Source organism: Ambystoma mexicanum, chromosome 6q (assembly GCF_040938575.1).
Source record: "Ambystoma mexicanum isolate Mex_15411 chromosome 6q, UKY_AmexF1_1, whole genome shotgun sequence".
Lineage (NCBI taxonomy): Eukaryota > Metazoa > Chordata > Amphibia > Caudata > Ambystomatidae > Ambystoma > Ambystoma mexicanum.
The window spans coordinates 1176688310-1176711360 of NC_090937.1; the positions used below are offsets into that span (position 1 = coordinate 1176688310).

Consider the following 23051-nt stretch of genomic DNA (forward strand, 5'->3'; position numbering starts at 1 on the left):
CGTTTGTATTGTCCATTGATCTGCACGCACAACAGCAGCCTTGTCTCCTGTGGAGGATGTCCCCAGCCATGCTGTTGGATGCAGGATAAGACTGATTACTTTTTCAGAATTAATTTGGGCTCAGTGTCCTGTTGTTCCACGGTGTGGGTGACATTTAAGGTTTGGATATGGGGAGAGCTGCTATTGGCTTAAGCAGGTGCTCTTAAGTAGTTAGGGCTGAATTGGGGAGGTTGAGAGGCACCTGAGGCAGCTTGAAAACAAATACGGGTTGACCAAAGATAGGGCCCTGTTGGTGGGTGATTAAAGGGAATCTATTGAAATTTCAAGAGCTTGCAGAAAATTAAAAAAATATATGCGGCTAAACCTTTGAGGACTAGAGTGTATGGAGAATCAAAGAGACCTGCTAGGACAATGGCACGGGAGGTTAGAGTGGAGCGGGAATTGCAGGCCATTACTGGTATCTGTGTTCCATTTGGCAAAGTGGTTGTGAATAATGGCAGGGTCAACAAGGCGTTCAAGGATTATTACGCTAACTTATACGCCATTGTAGATACCTGTACTGCTACTGCCTTGGAAGAATAATTGGTTGATACAACAGTGCAGATACCTGTACGGCTGCTGCCTTGGAAGAATTCTTGGTTGATATAGTGCAGCCGGAGCTTCCCCAGGAGGGAAGAATGGCCCATAATAGTCCCATAATATCAGAGGAAGTTAGTGCAGCTATTGCATCATTGGCTTCGGGTAAGGGACCTGTATCGGACGGGTTGGGGGTGGAACTGTATAAGGAGTTCAGGCACATGCTGGCGCCTAGGCTGTTGTAGGTGTGGGAAGAATCGTTGGAGGCTGGGGAGTTGCCGCCCTCCGTACGAGAGGCCATTATTACTGTACTATTAAAGCCCAATAAACCACCGGCGGACGTGGGTTTTTAGAGACCTTAGTCCTTAATTAATGTAGATGTGAAAATATTTGCAAAAGTACTCTCCTCCCAGCGGCTTCCATATATGGCGCATCTTGTGCACCCTGATCAGTCCGGGTTTATTCCCAATAGTTCCACTGCCCTGAACCTTAGGCAGATGTTTTGTATTATGTCTCAGATTAATCAGCAGGCAAGGGCGGCAGCAGTCTCCCTGGTTGCTGAGAAATCTTTTCACTCGTGTCCTTGAGGTTTCCGTTTCAGGTTCTGAAATGTCATCGGTTTGGGCAGTACTTCATCAACTGTGTGTGCTCTCTTTATTTGAGGTTGGTGGCCAGGGTCTGCACTAATCATGATGTTTTGCTGGAATTTCATCTAGGAAAGGGTACTCGTCAAGGGTGTCCGTGTTCCCCATTGCTCTTTGCTCTCACCATCAAACTCATGGCAGGGCGCATTCGGGCATTACAGCGGCGCAGAGGTATCTGTATATCAGGCCCCCCACACGTCAATTAGGGACCCAGATGTTAACCTAGGTCCCCATGATGGATACTGTCCATGAGTTTACGTTATATTCCAGATATAAAATCAATAGATCAAGGTCTGAGCTATTCCCGCTTACAGAGGCTACCATGGTTCCATCAGACTTAATGGGGTTCAAATGGTTTCCTGAGCGACTTAAATATTAAATATTTGGGGATAGTGGTCTTAAGAGCACGGAAATCACTGTATGCAGATAACGAGGCTTGTGAATGAGCAAAGCTATCGGAAGCGGCTGCAATTAGCGAGACTCTGTACTGCACTGTAACTCGCTAGGCTTGACTTCGTACGCTGTGTGGATCTTTCTTCTCAGTTGAAGAGGCATAGCAAGAGGAGTCGCAGAGCTGGAGCCAGGGCCAGCAGAGTGAGCGGGCTTGCAGCCACGGCGAGTGTCCTTTCTTCTGTATGTCAGCAGGATTTTTGGAGCAGCAAGCCACCACGGTAACAAAACAGTGATGGCGGTAGCGTCAAGCAGAAAGCAGCAGCGGAATAGTAGTAATAGTGCTGCACAATAGTGTTTAGATACTCCCTGGGGGAGGGCGAGTACTGCGGCAGCAAGCGCTGCCATTAATATGAAGAAACACGCTCAAGCGCAAAAAATGTTAAAAATGCTAATGCTAATAGGATAGTAACAGTTGGTTGAAGCCCACAACCTTTTACTGACCCGAACTGTATTTGCCTAATGTTTAAAATGGCTTGAGTTTCTATTGCCCCCCTGGATAAGGACCCTCGCAAGAACTCTGCTCCAAGTTTCAAGCTCCCATAAGCACACATACTATAAGCTTGCACAAGTTTGCACATCTCCATAGTCCATTTCTCCATAGTCCCCACGGTTCCGTTTCCTCCTTAAAGATACTGTGGGAGATTACTGGAACTTTGCTTTCTTGGGCTTCCTACGAACAATGCGGCCCTTCACTCACCCCTTAGTGAGTGCCCTAGCAGACCATTTAAGAGCACCGGAACTGGACGATGTGTTTGGGCCAATGGAGGAACATCTCCCAGAACCCACGGAAAAGGAAAGGGGAGGAGAGACCGCCTTTACAACAGTGACGAAGGAGCAGGTGCATAGCAATAACAATCAACATGACCACAATATTTGTTTGTATCCGACTGACTAAACACTGCCTCAGACCCCAATTAATTCTACTTTCGAATTAAAGGCAGGAGGTTTGGAATATACGCTCACAGCGATAAACATGCAGAAGAAAACAAACAATTGTTTTAAGGCGAGGAAATGCTGGAGTCTAGGCGACGCTGATCTTTTTGAAATGGCAGTCTGCAAAGAGAGGTAATGAAAAGTGGCCATTACAATATCTCTCTGCCCGACCTTGAGTTTACAGAGGAGCCCAGCTCAGCTGGCCAGGATCACACCAAGCCTTAATCCAAACCCTCCAAGTGCCCCTGATGCTCAATTTGAGTTAACGCCCAGGGCTGATTGTACCAAAGGGGAGTTCAATCAAACCCAAAAGACTGAAACTGCTGCAATGTTATCCACCTTGAATTGTTCCTTAACATCACTTGTCAATGTCTTTGAAATGTTAACAAACGAAGTCCAAGTGCAATCAGGCATTCTATTGGAATTATTCAAAGAGGCGAGTAACACTGAATCAGCAGTGGTGGGCCTGTAGACAGTATTAAATATGTCAATATTAGATGCAATAAAGGATCTAAAGGTGGAAGAAGTGAGACAAGACAACAAAACTGTCGAGTTTCAAAAGGTCATTGTTGCAGTTAAAGACACAAACAAGGACGCAATGTTGGTCAGGGGTGATATAGACGGGCATGAGACAACCCCAGTAATGGCCGCAGCTGAGGGCGAGAGGAGATCACCCCATCACTCATTTGACCTGGATGATATTCCCTTTCAGAATCCGTCCTAGAGGAGTTTAAGACGACTGGCGCAAGCAGCCGATGATTCATTGATATGCGATGGGACAAGCAAAATTCTTGCAAGGCGTATCGACCCCAACTGCAAATCAAAATCAAAGCCCACAGAGAAATGTGCCCCCCACTAAGAATTGAAAGCAGCAAACATATTCTGTGGATGATCAACAGGTTTGGAAAGATAAACTATCACAAATCAGTCCATCCTCAAATAAAGCAGCAAACATCATAGTGCCTGTATGTTGTGAATCACTTGCTTGTGATCTAACTGCTAACATATCTAAGAAATGGGAGCCAATATTGAATGCGGGGGACAAGAAACAAGGAAAACTCGACAACCAAGTCCAACAGTATTGGAAAACAGAATTTGAGATTGCTAGACGATAATGAGAATCCCATAAGGAAAGTGAATATTATAACCTTGGGAACTCAGACAGATGGAGTGACGGACCTGAAAAGATTGAAGCCAATCTTTTATCTGAGTAAAAAAATACAAGGCTTTCGATCCATTCAAAAAAGCAGTAAGAGACCTTCATACGAAACCTAAAGACACAACGATCGATCATGCGACCATTTCTGAACCAACTGTAAAGGCGACTACAAACATTACACGACCGATGGCCGTGGAAATACAAGAGGACTGTATCCGTGAAGGAGATTGCCAAAGGGCAATAAGGGAGGCTTGCGCCGCAACTAATAAGTTAACCTCACCATCATCACACCACTTGTTTGCTATACCACGAGTATGGCTGAAGATAGAAGAGAAGGGTGGTGATAAAAGGGCACTCAATCTCAGCAGATTCTTATCGATTCTGAAGAAGATTCCAACGCTATATTTGTTCTCATCGACAAGACATCGAATATGTCCGATTTCCACATGCAGGCTGTATCTCCATAGCTGCACTTGGCCTAAAGACACATCAGGGCGTGGACGCCCTATTGGCGGCGAGTGCAGACCCTGAAACCATGGGAATTGGAATATCATCAGTTCTAATCAAGAACGAGGGGAAATAGGTAATATGGAATAAAGATCATCAGGGTTACACACAACCCGGAAGAGGTTTAGCCCTTCCCTTGGCAGCGTCAATAGCAACTTTGCTGCCGTCATCAGAGGAGGGAAATGTCTCTATGAAGATTAAAAATAAAATGTGGGCTATCTTGCCCGACATAATTGGCCAAGTTGTTGAGAGGTTAAGGGCCTCTGAAAATGCACTGTAGTGGATCACAATCTTAAAGTGGTGGATTGGAACACACAGGGTACCACCTCCTTTACCATAAAGCGGAGGAGATAATTTGTATTTGGTATTCATAACTTAATTATATTCCAGGAAACTTGGCTGACCCAGAGGGAAAATGTGGATGGTTTTCTGACAGTTGTTCGGCTAGCAATTAAAGGGAAAAGTGGTCGAACTGTCGGTGGCCAATTGATTGCTGTTCGCTCGTCAATAAGCTCAAATTTATAGCTCATATCGACTCCAATAAATGGTCTCCTTGCTGCTTTACTGACATTTAGAGTCCCTAATTCTCCCAGCAAGATTGCGGTAATAAATATTTACCTGCCGCCTCCATTCTAGGTGACTTTTTTTTAGAACTGCTGTTAAAGAGCAAACTTCTACACGGCCCAGTAGGAATCTTATGATCTGGTGATCTAAACTCACAGTGCATTAGATCTACAGGGGTTCGAATTCTTTAAAAAAAGAACCAACTGCAAATGGTGACAGATGGCTGTCCTTTTTAGAAAGCTGTGACCTACGTCACATTTAGATAGAATTGAGAAGATTAGCCTGCGTCACATCTAGACAGGATTTGTGAATATTAGCATACGCCACATTTCGATAGAATTATGAATATTAGCCTGCATCGCATCTAGACACGATTGTGAATATTAGCCAGTGCCACATTTAGATAGAATTTTTAATATTAGCCAGTGTTATATCTAGACAGGATTTGGAAAATTAGCCTGTGCCACATTTAGATAGAAATGCAGAGATATTCACAAGCCACATCTAGAAAGAATTTCGGAATAAGCATGCAGCACATCTAGATAGCAATGTAACTGCTCAACCCACTAAAAATCTCACCCTTCTGCATACACCTCTCAAACTATAACCAAACAGAACCACACCTCTAAAGCACACCAAACGGCATGAACTTCACTACACTGCAAAAACAAAACAAATAACACATAGCCACGCACAACGGAACATGATGGCTACCAACCAAAAACCAAACATAAGCTCAGCGAACAGTGTTAACCGAACTGAAGCTGCCAACAGCACATAACTGCTCTTTTGCACTTTTCCCGCTCGGTCCTACAAACTCACCCCACCCCCTTTCTTTTCAGATCCGCCAGGGGACTACTCCTGTGGTGATAGTGTGCAGTACAAATGTCCTTTAACATCAACTAAAAATGAGGAATGGCAATATAAAGGGTGATATCCCTCCTGCTTTCACCTGGACACAAGACACCACAGGATCAACTATAGACTACTTATTCCTGTCGAAGGACCTATTTGATAGGTGCTCAGACTTCCGGGTGAGAAACAGGGGTACCAGTGATCATATAATGTTGACAGGGAGCAGTGCCTTAATGCAAGGTCAAGGAGAGGAGGTTTATGATACAAAAATAAGAGTGAACCAATCTAGAAATAGGGTGGTCAAATTCAGCCATAATGGTGCAGTCTGAATACCAAACTTGTGGGTGTCACAGAGAATTCATCAGAAGAGGACTTACTGAGCTTTTGCTCCCCCTCAACTTTTGTGGTTGATCTCTTGGACCTTGATCCCCCAGGTCAACCGTGTAAGTCGAAACACACCACTCATTCCCACGTCTTTGATGAAGAGACCCGTCAGCGGAAAAGAGAGCTGCGGGCTTCCATGTGAAATCTGGGTAAAGACTTTCCCAGATCCCATCCTTACTATAACGTGGAGGTAAAAAGGTTATGTAACAACTACAGAGTGTGGTCACGCGCTAACAGGAACCTACGACAAAAGCAAAACACAGAAATGATGTTGAATGTTTTGCACAACAATAACTATCGCTGCTTCTGGGCTTTAGTCAATAATATGAATGGTAACCAAAATCAAGCGCACAGTAACGTCATCTCGGACACAGCCAGGTGCAAGTTCTTTGGTAACATTTATAAAACAGCGAACACGATCAGGTATAACGTGGGGATTGAAGAGAACTGGAAACTAACCCTGAAAGAAGACCTAATTAAAAAATCCTTTTCCTCCAGAGCCTCAGGTCCCAATAGGTTGACCAATGCAATACTGAAAGGGAATACACGGCTCTGGTCAGGGATCTTGCTGATGCTATTTAATGAAATATTGAAGCTTCCAGCATCTTGGAAATCGGCTGTAACTATACCGATGTATAAGAAGGGTGAGCGGGCTGATCCCACTAATTATCGCCCGATTGCCCTGCTGGACGCAGATGGCAAGATCTTTGCTGGAGCAGTGTTAAGAGCTTTGGAGTGGGTCACTGAGAAAAAGGTCATCCCAAAATTCCAGACAGGTTTCAAGAAGGATCTGTCCACTTTAGTGAATGGTCTGGTAATATCGATTCTATCCAATAATTCATGGAAGAAGAATGGACCAATACTCTATGGGGCTTGGCTAGATCTATCAAAGGCCTATGAAAAAACCAACTGTGAATGATTATGGTGGACACTAGACTCCTAGGGCTTGCCCAAATCATTTCTATCACGTAAATGTCTTAAAGAGTGGAAAGGGAGACCGGCAGCTACCCATCCCAAAGTACTAGCCTGTCTGGTTCCCGAAGAGATATATAACTTTGACATAAAATCCTCCCGAGCTATCTATCCAACAACAAGAAGATCCAAAAGATGTATTTGACTCATTCCCCGAAGTATTCTCAGAAAAACCAGGAAGAGTAAAAGGCACCTACCACTATATTAGAGCACCTAAAGATAAATTGGTTCATTTAAAACCGTATAGACTCCCAGAAGAATGTAAACAGATAGTGATTGAGGAAGTCAACAAAATGTTGAAAGCCAATATTATCGAGCCTTCGTCAAGTCAATGGTTCTCTCCTATTGTGTTGGTCACTAAACCTGACCGTTCCTGGAGATTCTGCATAGAATTACATCAAGTTAAGGCCATTTCAGACTTCAATGCCTATCTCATGCCTCGCATCGATGACCTAATTGATAAACTCGGAGCAGCCACCATTCTATCTACCCTAGATTTAACCAAAGGGTACTGGCAAGTTCCTGTGTATGGGCCAGATAAGGAAAAGACTGTGTTTCTGATGCCTCTAGGACTGTTCCAATTCAAAGTCCTTCCTTTTGGCTTACACAGCACACCAGACATTTTCCAAAGTCTCATAGATCAAATCCTACAACCCTATTCCGATTTCTGTGGAGCTTATATTGACGATATCGTCATTTATAGTCAGCCATAAAATACCTCAGCTTCTTCGTAGGGAACGGGAAAGTACAGCCACTACATGAGACGGTAAAAGCTGTTTTAGATACACCAACCCCCAAGACCAAAAGAGATCTTGGAGCTTTTCTCTGGTTAATAGGATGTTACCATAGGTTTATCCTCAACTTTTCAGACAAAACAACCTCGCTAACAGATAAACTTTAGAATGCCGAACCCCAGAAACCTCATTGGAATGACGAGGATATGTTATAACACCTTGAAACAGACTCTGTGCCAGAACCCAATCCTAAAGGTAGTCGACTCCTCTAAAGGTTTTGTATTACAGATGGATGCCTCCCTTTTCATGGTTAGGAGCTGTACTGTTCCAGGTTTGCAATGGATTGGAACACCCCATCTTATTCACTAGTTGCAAGCTGCTCCCACATAAAAGAAATTACTCCATGTTGGAACTAGAGGCCATGGCCACCAAGTGGGCCATTATACATCTGAGATACTACCTATTGGGAGGAAAGTTCACACTTGTTACAGATCACTCACCCCTAGTTTGGATTAGCTAACGCAAAGACTCCAACCCTCGGGTCATGTGATGGTTTCTATACCTACAACCCTAGTGTTTCACTGTGGAGCACTGAAAGGGAAAAGACCAGGGAAATGTAGATTTTCTTTCCCGGTTCCCCTGTGAAACAAATGTGGGTACATCGCATGGAGCAAGGGTATGTGAGAAACCTGAAGGTGTCTTCCTGACTAGTCCCTGGGGATCTGTCATCCAGGGGGCCAGGAGAGGGCCATTGCTATTGGACCCAGTTCCTGGGGGTGTACCAGTACGGGAAGATCACCTAGATGTGGGGTCCTCAGGCATGGAATTGAGACACTGATGGGTGAGATGCAGTATTCCCCTTCTTATAACGCCTTTTCCCCATCCTACCACGTAGAATACTCGGAAACTCCACCCCCTCACCCCCTTGCCGACACAAACACGTTCCCACAACAGGAAATACAATGGACCAACACCAGGGCCGTTTACCTGATATGTCCCAACACAAGGGTCGGGCAAAGTCAGTCAATGGACCAGAACCACACACACCGGACAGCCCTTGCCCTTCTCCTGAGGGATAAAAGGTGGAGCAGGAGAGCACACTACCAGCATGGCAGACCGCACAATGAGACGGCTATCCCAGGGTGGCAGTTCAAGAGGAGGAGAAAGGCAGGGAGAACTGAAGGGGCGACAGGAGGGAAGCAACCTTGCCCCTTTTGAGCCAGACCCACAAAGCCTCTGTGAAAGGAATCATAACACCGCAAACAATAGCCAGTGTGTGTTGCAGCAGATGTCAACGGTATATACAGAGCCCTCCTACACTGATAACCAGGACAGGGAGAGATGCTTGCTACCGTGATACCGTCCTTTACTCCAAAGACAAGAAAAGCCAAGCAGTTCATCACAGCCAGTAAGTCGAAAGAAGAACCAATAAGAAACCGCTCTGTGTTGATCGAAAGTTGCTAATGGCAAGTTAAGGGGAAATAAAGAACTGTAAATAACTCAGGGGAAAACCAGCTGCAGAGGGATCCGGCACCACATGGGTGCTCACTCGAGAGACTCTGACTAATTCCCCTATTGTTGAAACTTCCGGTACCAGGAGGCCTAAGGAGAGCCGCAAGGAGAAGGTCAAAGTGGTCATACAGGGGTCTAGCAAAACCCCCCATACAGCCGAAAGTCTTTGACCAACAAGTAATTGAAAGACAAAGGGGAGTGATTCCTGCATAGTGAGAAAGTAGAAGGAACTGTGGCACTGACAAACGTGAACCCGACAGAACAGGGCTAAGCATGATGCCTCAACATAGTGGTGGAAAGAGTGAACGCGACAGAGGGATGTCCACAGTGGATTGTCTAAAAGGACATTAAGACTTATGAATGCAACAGGTGAAATTGTTTAGGAAAAAGCCACAGTGAACCTGACGGAGGGAGGCTAACATTCGAGAAGGGTCTGAACCCGGAAGAGGGGGATCCAGGGGTGAAAAGCCATCACCCAATGTACATACGGAAATTAACTTTTTGTTTGGTTATTTTGAACACATCAGGTCCTCTAAGGCAGGAGACGTTTTTGTATAACAGAGACTTAACCACAGAAGATCTTGATACCGGAGAATGGAACTGTAGTCTCGGGCTAGGAAAGCTCGAGACTGTGCTGTGCTCAGGAGTCCCGCCTTGTCCCGTGCTCAAAACATCAGGAAGGGAGAACCCTGGCTGCCCCATCCTGACTTATTATTTTGTGAACACTTCTTTCTTTTAGTTGTAAGGATTGACAATATTTTCTTTTTTTTAGTATAGGCCTTCTATTCGATACGACGCCACGAGGGCTGCCTTATTACTATTTGATGGTCGTAGATTGCTCCTATCTTAGATTTAGGTTTAGATTAGGCGTTTTTCCAACCTACCGACACAGTTTAATAAACACACTTGAACTGTGATCACTTGTGTCTGCATTTACTGTTGCCACCATGAGTTCCTTACAGAACCCAAAGGTCAATTCTCTGTATGCAACATCAACTGTGAAATGCAGAAGGGTTCATGTGCGGTCTTCACCCAAATAGAAAATAATGTCATCAAATTACTGTGCCAGTGTAATCGGACAAGCAATGATTTGATAGCAAATCCGATGGGTGTCAAATCGGCACTCCTGCGCATGGACTGGATTGAAATCATTAATCACATATGTAACTCTAGCAAAATCATTGTTGCAATACGACAAACCGAGTGGTTATCTCCCAAGATATCTGACACGTTTCCCAGACAACCATCTAAGGATGGACTTTCTGAGGCTGCTCTTCAATTTCGTTCACACAGGAGAAATAAGAGCATCCAGGGAAAAGTCAACAGCAAGGGGTAGCCACTACTCTCTGTGCAATGAAATGGTTGTTCAAACTCTGAAGCATATTATTTTTTTTTTAAACTTTATTTATTAGTGGCCAAGAAAACACAAAACACAGTTCAGTTACAGCTTCATCGTGCAGATTGAAATCAACATGACAAGGTAGAAAATCAGTACATATACCATACATCTTCCCGAGGTGGTGAGTCTACACATCTCCATCGTCATCAGAAATCATATCACACAGAAACAGGAGGGGTCCCCAAATATCCTTAGGTCTGCTCACCGATGGGCGGGTGAGGACAAACTGTTCTTCAGCCTCATTTACATAAACCAGTTCCCGGAGGAACTGCTTCACAGTGAGTGGCGCCGGATTTTTCCATTGTTGTAGAATGCATTTTTTGGCCACTGCACACGTGACATTGAACAGCTTTCTGATCTTTTCAGAGCACTTTCCTATATCTCCGAATAAATATTTCTGCGGGGTTAATATCGGGGGGATTTATGTGATTTCTTCAAGTATATCCGCCACCTCCCTCCAGAACTCAGCCACCGTCGGGCAGCTCCAGTACATGTGGAACGAGCAAGCGTAATCCGTTTTACATTTGAGGCATTCACCCGGATTATCTGAAACAAACTTGGCTATTTTGGCCGGGGTATAGTGTAATCTGTTAAGAATTTTAAACTGGATTAAGCGTAATCCAGCGTTCAGGGAAACCTTCTTGGTGAGAGAGCAGTACCTGTCCCAAGTCTTATCTATAGGGATCTGGAGATCCTTTTCCCATTTGTCTTTGTTCAAATTAGCCGTGGGTGAGTGTGCTTGTATTATAGCATACAGGCTGGATACCCTCAAACGGTCTCCGGCCGTTATCATCTGCACGTAAGGGTGTGTAGGGGGTTCATCGGGGAAAGACGCCCAGCATTTCTGGAAGGCTGATCTCATACGATAGTATTGCAGCACCCTAAGTGGGCCCCTGCCAAAAGCCCCAGCTATCGGCTAAAGGGTCGCGAACTTCCCTTCGATAAACATATCTCCCAGTGGCATCTCATCATTGGGGTCCCAGGCTGAACGTAGGCTGACATCGTGCGTCGGAGGGATACCAGGGTAGTTCCAGAGGGAAACCTCTGGATTGTACGGGGTCGACACTCCCAGTTTTTTAAATATTGCTCTCGAGGCACCAATCGTACAGCTTACCGGATGGAAGTCACATGTATCCCTATAGTGTGCGTCAAAAATTACAGACTGTATGTCGTGGGGGAGGTGGTGAGCTCCTCTACATCCACATGAGGGGGGCCCCCCGTATCTGGAATACCAATATTTAGAGAATTGGGCTTGGGAAACATAATAATACAGATCAAAGTCAGGTGCCGCTAGGCCACCCGAGGAGTATGGCTCAGTTATCTTTCCCCACCCTATTCTTGGAGCCTGCCCATGCCATAGAAAGGTCGTAGCCATTGACTTAAGTTTATTAAAGAAGAGTCTTCCCGGCCAAATCGGTATGTTCACAAATAGGTACAATAATTTGGGTAGAACTATCATTTTAAGAACTGCTATCCTACCATGTAGTGATATCGGAAGGCGGTCCCATAATAGCAATTTAGTTTTCAAGGCCTGTAGCGCGGCATCATGATTGTCAGTGTATAACCTGTTTTTCCCGTGCGAAACAAGTATCCCCAAATATCTGATGGACTCATTGGACCACTTCAGCCCGCCCAGAGAGCTGGGGCAGCCAGTTGCCGGTGTAAGGGGGAAAACCTCCGACTTATCTTTGTTTATGGAGTAGCCAGAGTGTGCAGTAAAATCTTGAATCTCCGCCATTATAGGTGCTAGGTTGTTTTCCGGTTCACGGATATATAAGAGCGTGTCATCCGCATATAGGGATATTAGCTCGGTGGCCCCCTTCAGGTTAATGCCTCTGTTGCAATGTCGAAGCCTGACGGCTATTGCCAATGGTTCTATTGTCAAGGCAAACAGTATGGGCGAAAATGGGCAGCCCTGCCTAGTGCCCCTCCCCAATAGAAACATATCCGAGATTGACTGATTGGTCAGTACCCGGGCCCAGGGTTCAGTATAAAGCAATTCCACGTACCTAATGAAGTTCGGGCCTACCCCCAAATGACTCCAGTACTGCTAGCAAGTAGGCCCAAGACACAGAGTCGAAGGCCTTCCCCGCATCTAATGATACGGCCACCGCGTTTCTGCCCGGGTCAATCTGGGCCATTATGCCAAAGAGCCTACGCAGGTTAAGTGCCGTAGATCTAGCTGGGATAAACCCATTCTGGTCAGGGTGAACAAGTGTGGGGACTGCCGGTAAAAGCATGTTGGCCAGTACTTTGGTGAATATTTTGGCATCTGTATTAATAAGAGATAGCGGCCTACAGGACGACATATCCTGGGGCGGGTGGCGCGGTTTAGGGCACAGTTATTAACGCCTCTCTCATGGACGGGGGCAATATGTTACACTGGAGGGATTCCTCCCAGACCCGTAATAACAATGGAACAAGCTCCGCACTGAACTCCTTGTAGAACTCTGCACCCAGGCCGTCTAACCCTGGAGCTTTATTGGATGTTAAGTCTTTAATCGCCTCAGCAATCTCATCTGTAGTGAGAGGTTGGTCCAGTGCAAGGCGGGTCTCCTCATGGAGTTTCGGCATCATCAGTCCCTCCAGGTATGTCCTGATCTCCGTAGCTGATTTAGTGTCTCTATTACGATACAATCGTTCGTAAAACCCAGCAAACTCAGCATTTATCTCGTTCTCATTCAGTAAAACCGCGCCGCTGGGCGTCTGTATGCTAGTAATTCGATTAGGGTGTCTGTCCTGTTTAAGTAGATTGGATAGTGTCCTGCCTGCCTTGTTGCCCTCGGCATACCTACGGGCTCGGATCGGGGCCGCCATGTACTGTACTTCCCTAGAGGCTAGATTGCCAAATTCCTGATGATGCTGCTGTATGTCCGCTAATATGGCCTTATCATGGGTGTGCGAATAAGCGTCCTCCAGTAATTTCAGTTCGCCTTCAGTTTGGGCCAGTTCGGCCCTGATTCCTTTTAGAAGACCCGCAGATTTAGACAATAACGTGCCTCTGACCCAGACCTTGAAGGATTCCCATACCGTGGAACATCTATCAACTGAGTCGATGTTAATCTCAAGGAACTCCGAGATTTCAGTGTGCAACCCCTCCACCACCCTCGGGTCCCTCAGCAAGCCCTCAGGCATCCTCCACCTCCTAGGGGGTCTAGGGCAATTGTGAAATGTGACCTCAAGTGTTATTGGGGCGTGGTCAGACAGTGTGCGGGACAGTATTTCACATGACTTTGTTACAGCAATCACAGCGGGGGAGACAAACCAGTAATCGATTCTGGACTCGGAATCATGTACAGACGGATAGTACGTGTAACCCCTCACATTCGGGTGAAGCACTCGCCAGGCATCCTCGAGGAAGAGCTGAGAAAGGACACTTCGCAAAGTGAGAACAGCCCTACTTGGTGCTCTAATAATCGTGCTGGATCTATCAAGTACAGGGTCCACAGCAACATTGAAGTCTCCTCCCCAAACTATAGTAGGGATATCAATAGCAGCGATCAATTGGTATATATCTGTATAAAAGGCAGGGTCATCAATGTTCGGCCCATATGTGTTGACCAGCAATATCCGCTGTCCTGCAATCAAGCCCCACACAAGAACATACCTACCATGGGGGTCTAGTTTATGGCCATCAAGCCGGAGTCCAAGATCCGGGTGTATGAGCGTAGCGACACCCCTGGATTGGTTTGAGTAGTTGGTACAGAACCTGGACTTGCCCCAACCAGGCATTATGCACTCATTATCGGTACCAACAGTATGTGTTTCCTGTAGCATAACAATTTGGGCACCGTGCCTGACAATGTAATTTCCCACCTTCTTGACCTTCAAACGATTATTCAGTCCCCTTACATTCCATGACACAAGTTTAACCCTCAGTGCGTGAGCAGAGCTTTACACAAAAATGTTCGGATAGTATCGCCAACCTCTTGGATGCAGTATCAGACATTATGGACCGTGTCAGTGCCTCCCAGACCACTTGTTTAAACAGTAACTTATAACCACTTCCCACAAGAACTTTCTCAGAACAGAGAACCATGCAGTGGGGGAACCTTCCCACTTCAAACCATGGGGTATTAAAGAAACAATCCCCCATTTCCAACCCCCTATCCCGCCCGTCACCCTCACCGTCTCCCCCAACTCGATGGTGTCCGACCCTAAACTTGTGGAATACTCCCAGGGTAGCCATGTTGCCTCACATGACCGCCATCCCCGGCCTCCAGCACCACCACTCAAAGAAAATGGCCGACTGCAATATCAGTACATCACGGCCCCTAAAGTAGGGCCGGCTACCGCTGGACACCAAATTACTAAAGTATGTTCACCTTAGTCCGCCGGCCGAGGTCTATTGTTCGGGGCAGGTCTTTCCCTCTTGGAGGGAGGGGTATAGAGGACTCAATATATGAAAGGGCTTCAGATGGATTCTCAAAAAAGTGCGACCTTCCAGCATGCTGAATTCTCATTTTGGCCGGGAACATCAAGGCGTAAGTGATCTGCCGTTCTCCGAGGAGCTTCTTGACCGGTTCATAAGAGAGTCTGCTCGCCTGGACAGAGGCATAGAAGTCCGGATATATATGTATACGGTTGCCTTCATAGTACAATGTGCCGGTCTCCCTGGCTAAACGAAGGATTGTGTCTCTGTCTCTGTAATTGAGGAGACGAGCAATTATTGTTCGAGGCGGTGCTCCTGGTTTGGGCGCCGGTGCTAGAGTGCGGTGCGCTCTCCACAAGGAAGTGTTCGGATAGTGCCTCGGGTCCAAATAAGGATTTGAAAAGTTCTTCCACATGTTTCTCCATTTGGCCCTTGCCGAAGGATTCGGCCACACCAACCACGCGGAAATTGTTTCTTCTGGACCTGGATTCCAGGTCCTCACACTTACTTTGCAGTTTGCTCATCGTGTCTTTGATGTAGGAATTATCTCGGCTGTGTTCCCCAATAGTATCTTCGTTCACACTTATCCTGCCTTCAGCCTCCGTGACACATGCACTCTCCTCATCGATTCTGGCCTTCAAGGTGCCGATGGTGGCAACTATCTCATCCAGCTTGGTATTCACCGCCAGGAATCCGTTCTGAACTAGCGTGGCCAGTTTGTCCTCCCTGTAAAACACATCCTGTTCGCCCTGTTCTCCCTCGTCCGACCGCGTGCCCGTCACAGCGTGGCTAGCATTAGTGAATGTATCCATAGGGCCTTTCTTCTTGCCACCAGGGGTCTTGGAGGCTCTGTTTGATTTGCTCGGCTCTCCCATGTTTATATCGAATCTTTTGCGTATATTGCATCTGTCACAGGATTACCGTAGGGTCGAGGCCCCAACTCCCGGGAGCGGGCACAAGGGGTCCTCAACTAAGTGCAGCAAGTCGCCACCGCAGGCCTGTGAGATCAGGATGGCTTGTATCCTCCCCCGTATACGATGTCCAGTGCACCCAGCCACACAACCAGTATAATGGCACCCAGGGGTCCGCCACAGCCGTCAGGGCGAAACCAGAATGGCCGCATAGCAATGGCAGTATGAGGGTGAGTAACCGTCCCGGCCAACCCGGATCTACACCTAGCAAAACATAGGGTGCATTTTAGTCCATCCGACAAAGCGACTGTAGGTCCAGGGAGACAGGTAGAGATCAGGAGGTCTGCAGCCCCAGATCAGGAGGTCTCAAGTGATATCCTGGAGCCCAGTACCAGATGTCGCCCCACCAAACGAACAAACGAATCCAGAAACACTCCCAGTCGCTCAACCCAGTTGATAATGGATGTCTGTAGGGTTACCAGAAATCAGCAACACGGAAGCCGTGCACCGACCGCAGCACACCAAGTCAGCAGTTAGGAGCGCGAGCACCTCGGTCCATGTGCGTGGTATAGCCGGCCAGAGTCGCCAAGTCAAGCGGAGGGGCTCTCAGGGGAGTAAGTGGCAGGGGCACCACGTCTGCCAGGGACACTCAGCACCACAAGGGAGCGGCCCTCGTGACCCAGCCGGGGCACCGTGTCTCCTCCTCCCACCCCCGGCAGCGGCTTACTTGGTCCACCGGGTCCGGCGTTGTCAGGATCCTGTACCGGCGGGAGCCGCGTACCTCCAGGGCGAGGGAAAGAGGACAGCCAAGCAGCGATGAGTCGAGGCCGGGTACCGAGGCACAGCCAAACCATCCAGCGCAGCGACGGGCCCCCTGCGGCGTCCTCTCTGAAGGATAACAGAATCGGGCGCGAAAGTGATAGCTCCGCCCCGCCGCGGCCCGCAGCAACCACGACTATCGGGTAAATTCCCCTGGAGCCACGCGTCGGCCCGGCAACACTGCCCGTGTCGGCGAAACTTCGCGAGGGCAGACCTCGGCAATGCAGCACTGTGGAGGTCTCAGATTTTCACCATCCGTGTAGGAGCCCAACTGCAACCGGCACAACGGATTACAGCCCACCAGCCAACCTGTGAGCGGATCTACAAGCGCAGGATGTAAAGGTGATGCGGGAGCTTTGGGCTTAAGCGGCCATTTTCTCCGTGCACAACAGCACCCCCCCCAAACTCTGAAACATATTCTAATAGACTGTAAGAGCACTGCTGCCTGAGATGTTGTTTATTGGGTAGATTTGTGGACACACTTGATTGGTTAACAACAGACTCCATTAGGGACAGGCTCTCAGCTGGCCATGAAACAGGACTAACCATTCAAGTACTGGAGGTGCTAAGAAAATTGGGTTTTTTTTATTAAAGGAAAACGACTGTATGGTAGTCAATAAATGTTTTTCCCCCACCCTTTTATATTATGTTTTTCTTTTTCCTTCTATTTCTTTCTGTTATTCCTTCTTTCAGTGAAGAGATTTAAAAACAATTATATGTATTTGTACTTCATGTGAAAAGTCGAAAAATTGGTTATATCACAAATGAGAAAAATAAGATAGCCATGCGGCATATCTACAATTACTTGGGGCCAAGCACAAGGTGTGGTCTAAGCTTCCCCTCTCATTATATGTTAGACTCTTGTTACTTAAAATAATAGTGCTCCCAAGGTACTGTATTATTTTTGTAATGTACCCGATATTGCTGGGAAGGGAGTTTTTCACAAGTTTTAAGTTGCTTGCGTTGGAATTTATATGGGGGTGTGCAGAGGCTAGGATTAGCTGGGAATATCTGGTTGAGTCATATGCGTAGTGGGGGGTTGTCTGCGCCTGATTTTAAACTATACTACCTGGTGGAGCAGGCGCATTTCGCGGGATAATGGTATACCTCTACTGGAGAGGCAGTTCATGTGACATTAAATTGATACAGGGCGGCTCCCACAATCTTACAATCTGTGATATTCAGTGACCGTTACGTAGACTTGTGCTCCTTTGATCCGGTGCGCTTGACGGTCAACGCATGGGCTAGAATATTGCAGAGGCTGGCGCTGACTGTTCCATACAGTAGGGGGGGTCCCACTTTGGAATTATGCGGGTATACCTCCAACGTATGATACAGGAATACGCTGGGTCTGGGGCATGGAGGAACAATTGACAATTGGGGAAATGTTTCCTGATGGCAGATGTGTGTCAGTTGACGAGTAAAGATCCAAACTGTGTGCTAGGCTTCCTGAAGATGTGGCACTACTATCAAACCCAAGCTGCTGCCCAACGGCTGTGGCCACCATTCCTACTAATTCCTACCATATGTTTTGGGAGTGTCCTCCTCTCAGTACATATTGGCAGAAAGTAGCCGAACATGTGAATGATATTGTGGGGATTTCGCCCAACATGTCCCAGTTGAAGTATTTGATGGGAGATATAGGCAAGGTCCTGGTGGTTACCAGAAGATGTATTAATTTGGCCTGCATGGTGACCAACATATTTATTCTGCGGCGATGGAAATCAGCATTAGCCCCTACCTTTGAGGAATGGCTCAAAGACTTGGTGTATACAAGTGAGAGGGAGGACATTTGTATAGCCATGGTGACTGCGACCTGCCGGCCAAAAGACATTTGGGCCCCACTCTGTGCTTACTTGGCCCAGGAGGAGAACTTACTGACGGGGTAACAAGGATGGCCAGCACTGAGTAGAACATTGCCATCCCATAGTATGGGTGGGTGGGCTGCTTGTTGGTTACCACTGTTGGTTAAAGTACAGATGACACTCATGTTTTGCTGCCAATGTATGTATCATCATTTGGTAATGCTATTCTGTCTGTCTAATGTGGTTGAAAATAAAGTTTATAAATCGCCAAGTCTTTTTTAGCCATAGCGGATTTTAAAACAGGCTTATAAAGGCCAAGATCCAATGTTACAACTGTTTTTGATTCTGGGGTGACAACAAATGCTATTTTCTCCAACTTCTACATGAATGTGGGCTGTGTTTGTGTGCTTGTTGGGCTGGCATCTATGAGTGGGAGTACACAGACTAGTTTCGTTAGTTGGAGGATCACTAATAATGGAAATGTAAGCCGACCACGTTGGAACTGTAGTGAACGGTTCTGACTATCACATATTCATCAGTCTCTGGTTTCTTCAGTGTGATTACGATATGTATTCAGCAACATTTCATTGAAACATTCTTGAAAATTACTCAATGGCAAGACTTCCGCCATCACCCAAGGTAGGTCCTCAAGCCTGTTGGAATCTAAAATAACCTTATTCCTCTCTGTATAATCAGTGATTTGACTGCTTACAGGATTCTGGGGTCTACACCCTTTGGGAATGTAACAAGACATGATTTCAGGCAGGGACTGAGGAATCTTCTACAGTGATCAAAGTGATTATAGTCCTGATATTTCAATTGGGCTTAGGACATCTGACGCCTATTTCTCTGGACAGACAACCATAACTGTACCGTGCAAAGTTCCTTTACCATAAGGAGTATCCTTGAGAGAGTCAATGTTGTCAGCAGCATAACAGACAAATCTGCCTCTGACCAACCCTGTGGTACTGTAAGATCCTCCACACTACTGTAAGATCCTCCACACTCATCCATGCATTTTATTACCTTGTTGGCTATCTGTGTCTCAAACCAAAGTACTCCGGAGTAATCTATAGAAGCTCCCATTCTATGCAGAAATTGAATGATGCATTTGCTGTGGGTAACTGTGTGCCTTGTGAGCCCGACTGCCACTTGCAAGGGCATTTTGCAGGTATGCTGTGTGGTAGAAGTGCTCACGTAGGAATCTTGTTGTGGTGATAGCATTTCATATATGAACATCTGTGACAATTTATGATCCCTGTTCATTACAGTTGTATCCTGCTTTTCTGAATTACTTTTAATTTCCATCTGTCAATGACAGCACCACTTGTAAAAAAAAAAAGAACAACTTCCTTTGGTACAACATCTGCCAAATTCACTTCTTTAAAACTTACATTTTTTACAAGTTAGTACTGCTCTCTGCAAAATCGTAGCTGCTTCAAGAAGGGTTCTTATATTTTTCTAAATATCCTCAAATTCTTCTCCTGCATGAAATAGTGCAACATCTGATGTTACTTTCAGTGAGACTGGTTGTTTTCATCTGTCCTTCTAAAACATGGTTAGCTGCAATTTTCCAATAAAGCTTTTCAATTTCCCCCGTTGTTACGTTGCCATCAAGGAGAAAATCACTAATTGAAACTACAAATTCAACATTTGTTGCTTCGTAAAACAGGGAATTTGGCTGCATCTTTCCGCTTAGTGTAGGCTTGCATAGTAAGATATTAACTACATATGTGTTCCAACATAGCCTGTGATATGCAATTTCCCTTGCGTGAGGGTCTCCAGGATCTGTACAATCGCTAAGATGAATCTTCAATACATCATTGTTAGGCAGTTCTACTGCTCTCTTCAAACAGATGCCTGCTGAATCAGTTGCTATCAAATATATTTGGGTTTCTTCTTCTTCCTTCTTGTGAGGACCGAGGAATGAGACGCGGACACAGAGGAGACATGTTTGTGGTTACAAACTTTTATCAACAAAAACAGAGGTTGGAAAATACTCCCACTATCCCTAATCTAGGAGGATTTCCCTACCTCAATGAAACTAATGAATATGTCCAGTCTCAAGATGTCAAAAGAAAAGGTCTGTCTTGTGTCCTTAATATTATTCTGACCCTCATACTCTAAATAAACTCTGATGTGTAAAGGTATTGACTCTTGATTTTTCAAAGTGTTCAAATGTTCAAGTTCAACATAGAAATTCCAATCCAACAAAAAGGTTTTCAATGAACAATGGTCACAGTTCCAGGTATCCGCTTTCTTCCCCAGATCCCTTGTATCAAGTTATGTTTCACCAACTCAAAAGAATATATACCCATGGATAACTTGCTTTGCAATACTCTCACTTCTTCAGTAACGGTGCTGTTTCCCTCACACTGTGTTCTCAAGAAGTGATTTACTTCATTTGGCCACCTGGTTACCCACATGTTCCTTTTGATTCACCTGTTGCTTCTGTGGAGCGGAATATACTCGCCAGCAACCCAGTAACCCTTTTTCATTCCCAGGGCTTACTGGTTGTCTCCAGCGTTTCTCCGCTGTACCCTTCTTCGGCATACTGGCATCGCGTGCGCCCCGTCGAGCACTGCACTCTCGATGTGTCGGCTTTCCTGGTGCGCGGTTCCCGCTGCTCCCTCTCTTTCAGTAGCAGCCCAGCCACACCCTGGCTTCTCCGTTCCCTTCTCAGATTCACTTCTTCCAGGTCGTCTGCTACAGCATGCTTGCCTTCATCATGGGGTTCAGCGGTATTACGGGTTGCAAGGCAGTCCCGCATCTGTAGCTCTCCTCTCTCCTTCTCAGCTAGAGGTGCCGTCTCAGTCACATAGGGGGAGGTCATCTCAGGGAAAGCAGTGATGATATCATCAGATTCATCACATTCTTTGTTGCAAAAGAAGTATTTATTTCTGGTGTGCATAGGCATTTTTAATCTTGTAGGGCAGCTTCGTTCTACTTCGTCATCTTCTTCATTGCTGGAGATTGACGGCTTTGGCTCACATAACTGCTCTCCATACAATATTTTGCTTCAATCCATGTTTGCCTTATGTGTACATTGCTTATAGCATTCCAAATGCCATGATGCTTTTTAATTGTTCAGTTCGCAGGTGTTAAATTGCTGCATCGTAGATTTATGTTCAAGTATTCGTTATTGTTCCACTCTGCTCTCTTTTCTTAATACACTTGAAAATGTTTTCATAACATTTTGGATTAACCTGGGAAGATTTCTTTCTTTGTTGATACAAGATACACAAGGAAATGTCCTTTATCGTTTTCTTTTTTTGGTTGATGTTGGAAGTTCTACTTTTAAATGATATTCAATATCTGGAGGTATCGACATTTTGCAAAAAATTATTCAACCGGAAGATAGAAATTTCACGCTTTAACTGCTCTTAAATCATTTTCTAATTTTCTTGCCAATTACCAGAACATGTAACAAAATAGAAGGATAAGAATGTAAGAAATCATGAAAAACTAACTGCGAACAGAAACTTCTAAATAATAAGAGATAACCAATTATTTTTAACGACCTTTCATTATTCCGTTTTTACGGTGACCAAAAGAGATCTTTACAAAATAGTTGTTAGGATCACTCTGAAAGGAGTTCTAGATCAAATTCTGATTCATAAATTGTAGTGGCAGCCATCATGGATTAAGGATATCATACAGGTCCTCTGCCACAAATTTAGACAAAACACCTGGTGATACATGTTTATTTCTATGCTACATTTACAATGCACCCCAGGTATTAATAACTTCCCTTCATTCAAATTCCACTGAATTACATATGCCCCTCTACTAAAAGGCTGGTTTAGGCTCTAATGATCTTCCACAAGAAACTACAGCCATTTCGTCAGTGTTAATACAATAAAGAACCTTGGACTGACACGTCAGAGTGGTTATTTGTGGCAGACCCGTCACAACTCTCACTGTTCATCTGGATTACGCACACAGCCAAGAGAAGTGTGCACTCAAACATTTAACTGCTGCACACAGCTCAGAGAAGAATACTTAGAGGGAACATTGTTTTGTAGTCCTGTGAAGCCTGTTTTACAAAGCTCTTCAGAAAACCTAAACAAGATATGTTCATTAGAAACAAGAGGAGCAACTTGATAGGGTTTGAAATTAATATAAACTGCAGTATCCAAGTAACAGAAATATTTTGGATTGGCCTTAAACATCGAAAAACAAAATGCTGAAAACCCCACAAAGGTTTGTGAATGGATAGCACATTTTCTGTTTGTAACGTGTGATACCTCCGAAAAAATAGGGTTCTTGTGTAACAATTGTGGCACTCTACAGAGGTGTCCATCCATCAGGTTCAATAGTTTTCACCTGGAACATTTTTACAAAAGAAAATGTCACCAATGTAGAGTGAAGATCATGGTATGAAGTAAAATATCTCTTTAATCTTGAGTATTACTTTTTGCAATTCTTACGGTTTAATTATGAAATGATCAA

At 45.5% G+C, this 23051-nt stretch overlaps 1 protein-coding gene across 1 annotated transcript in view; it reads right to left on the reverse strand.

Annotated features, from left to right (window-relative positions):
• WDR19 (WD repeat domain 19) overlaps nt 1-23051 on the reverse strand; it is a 2828275-nt gene that overhangs the window by 1771605 nt on the left and 1033619 nt on the right. The window lies entirely within an intron of this gene.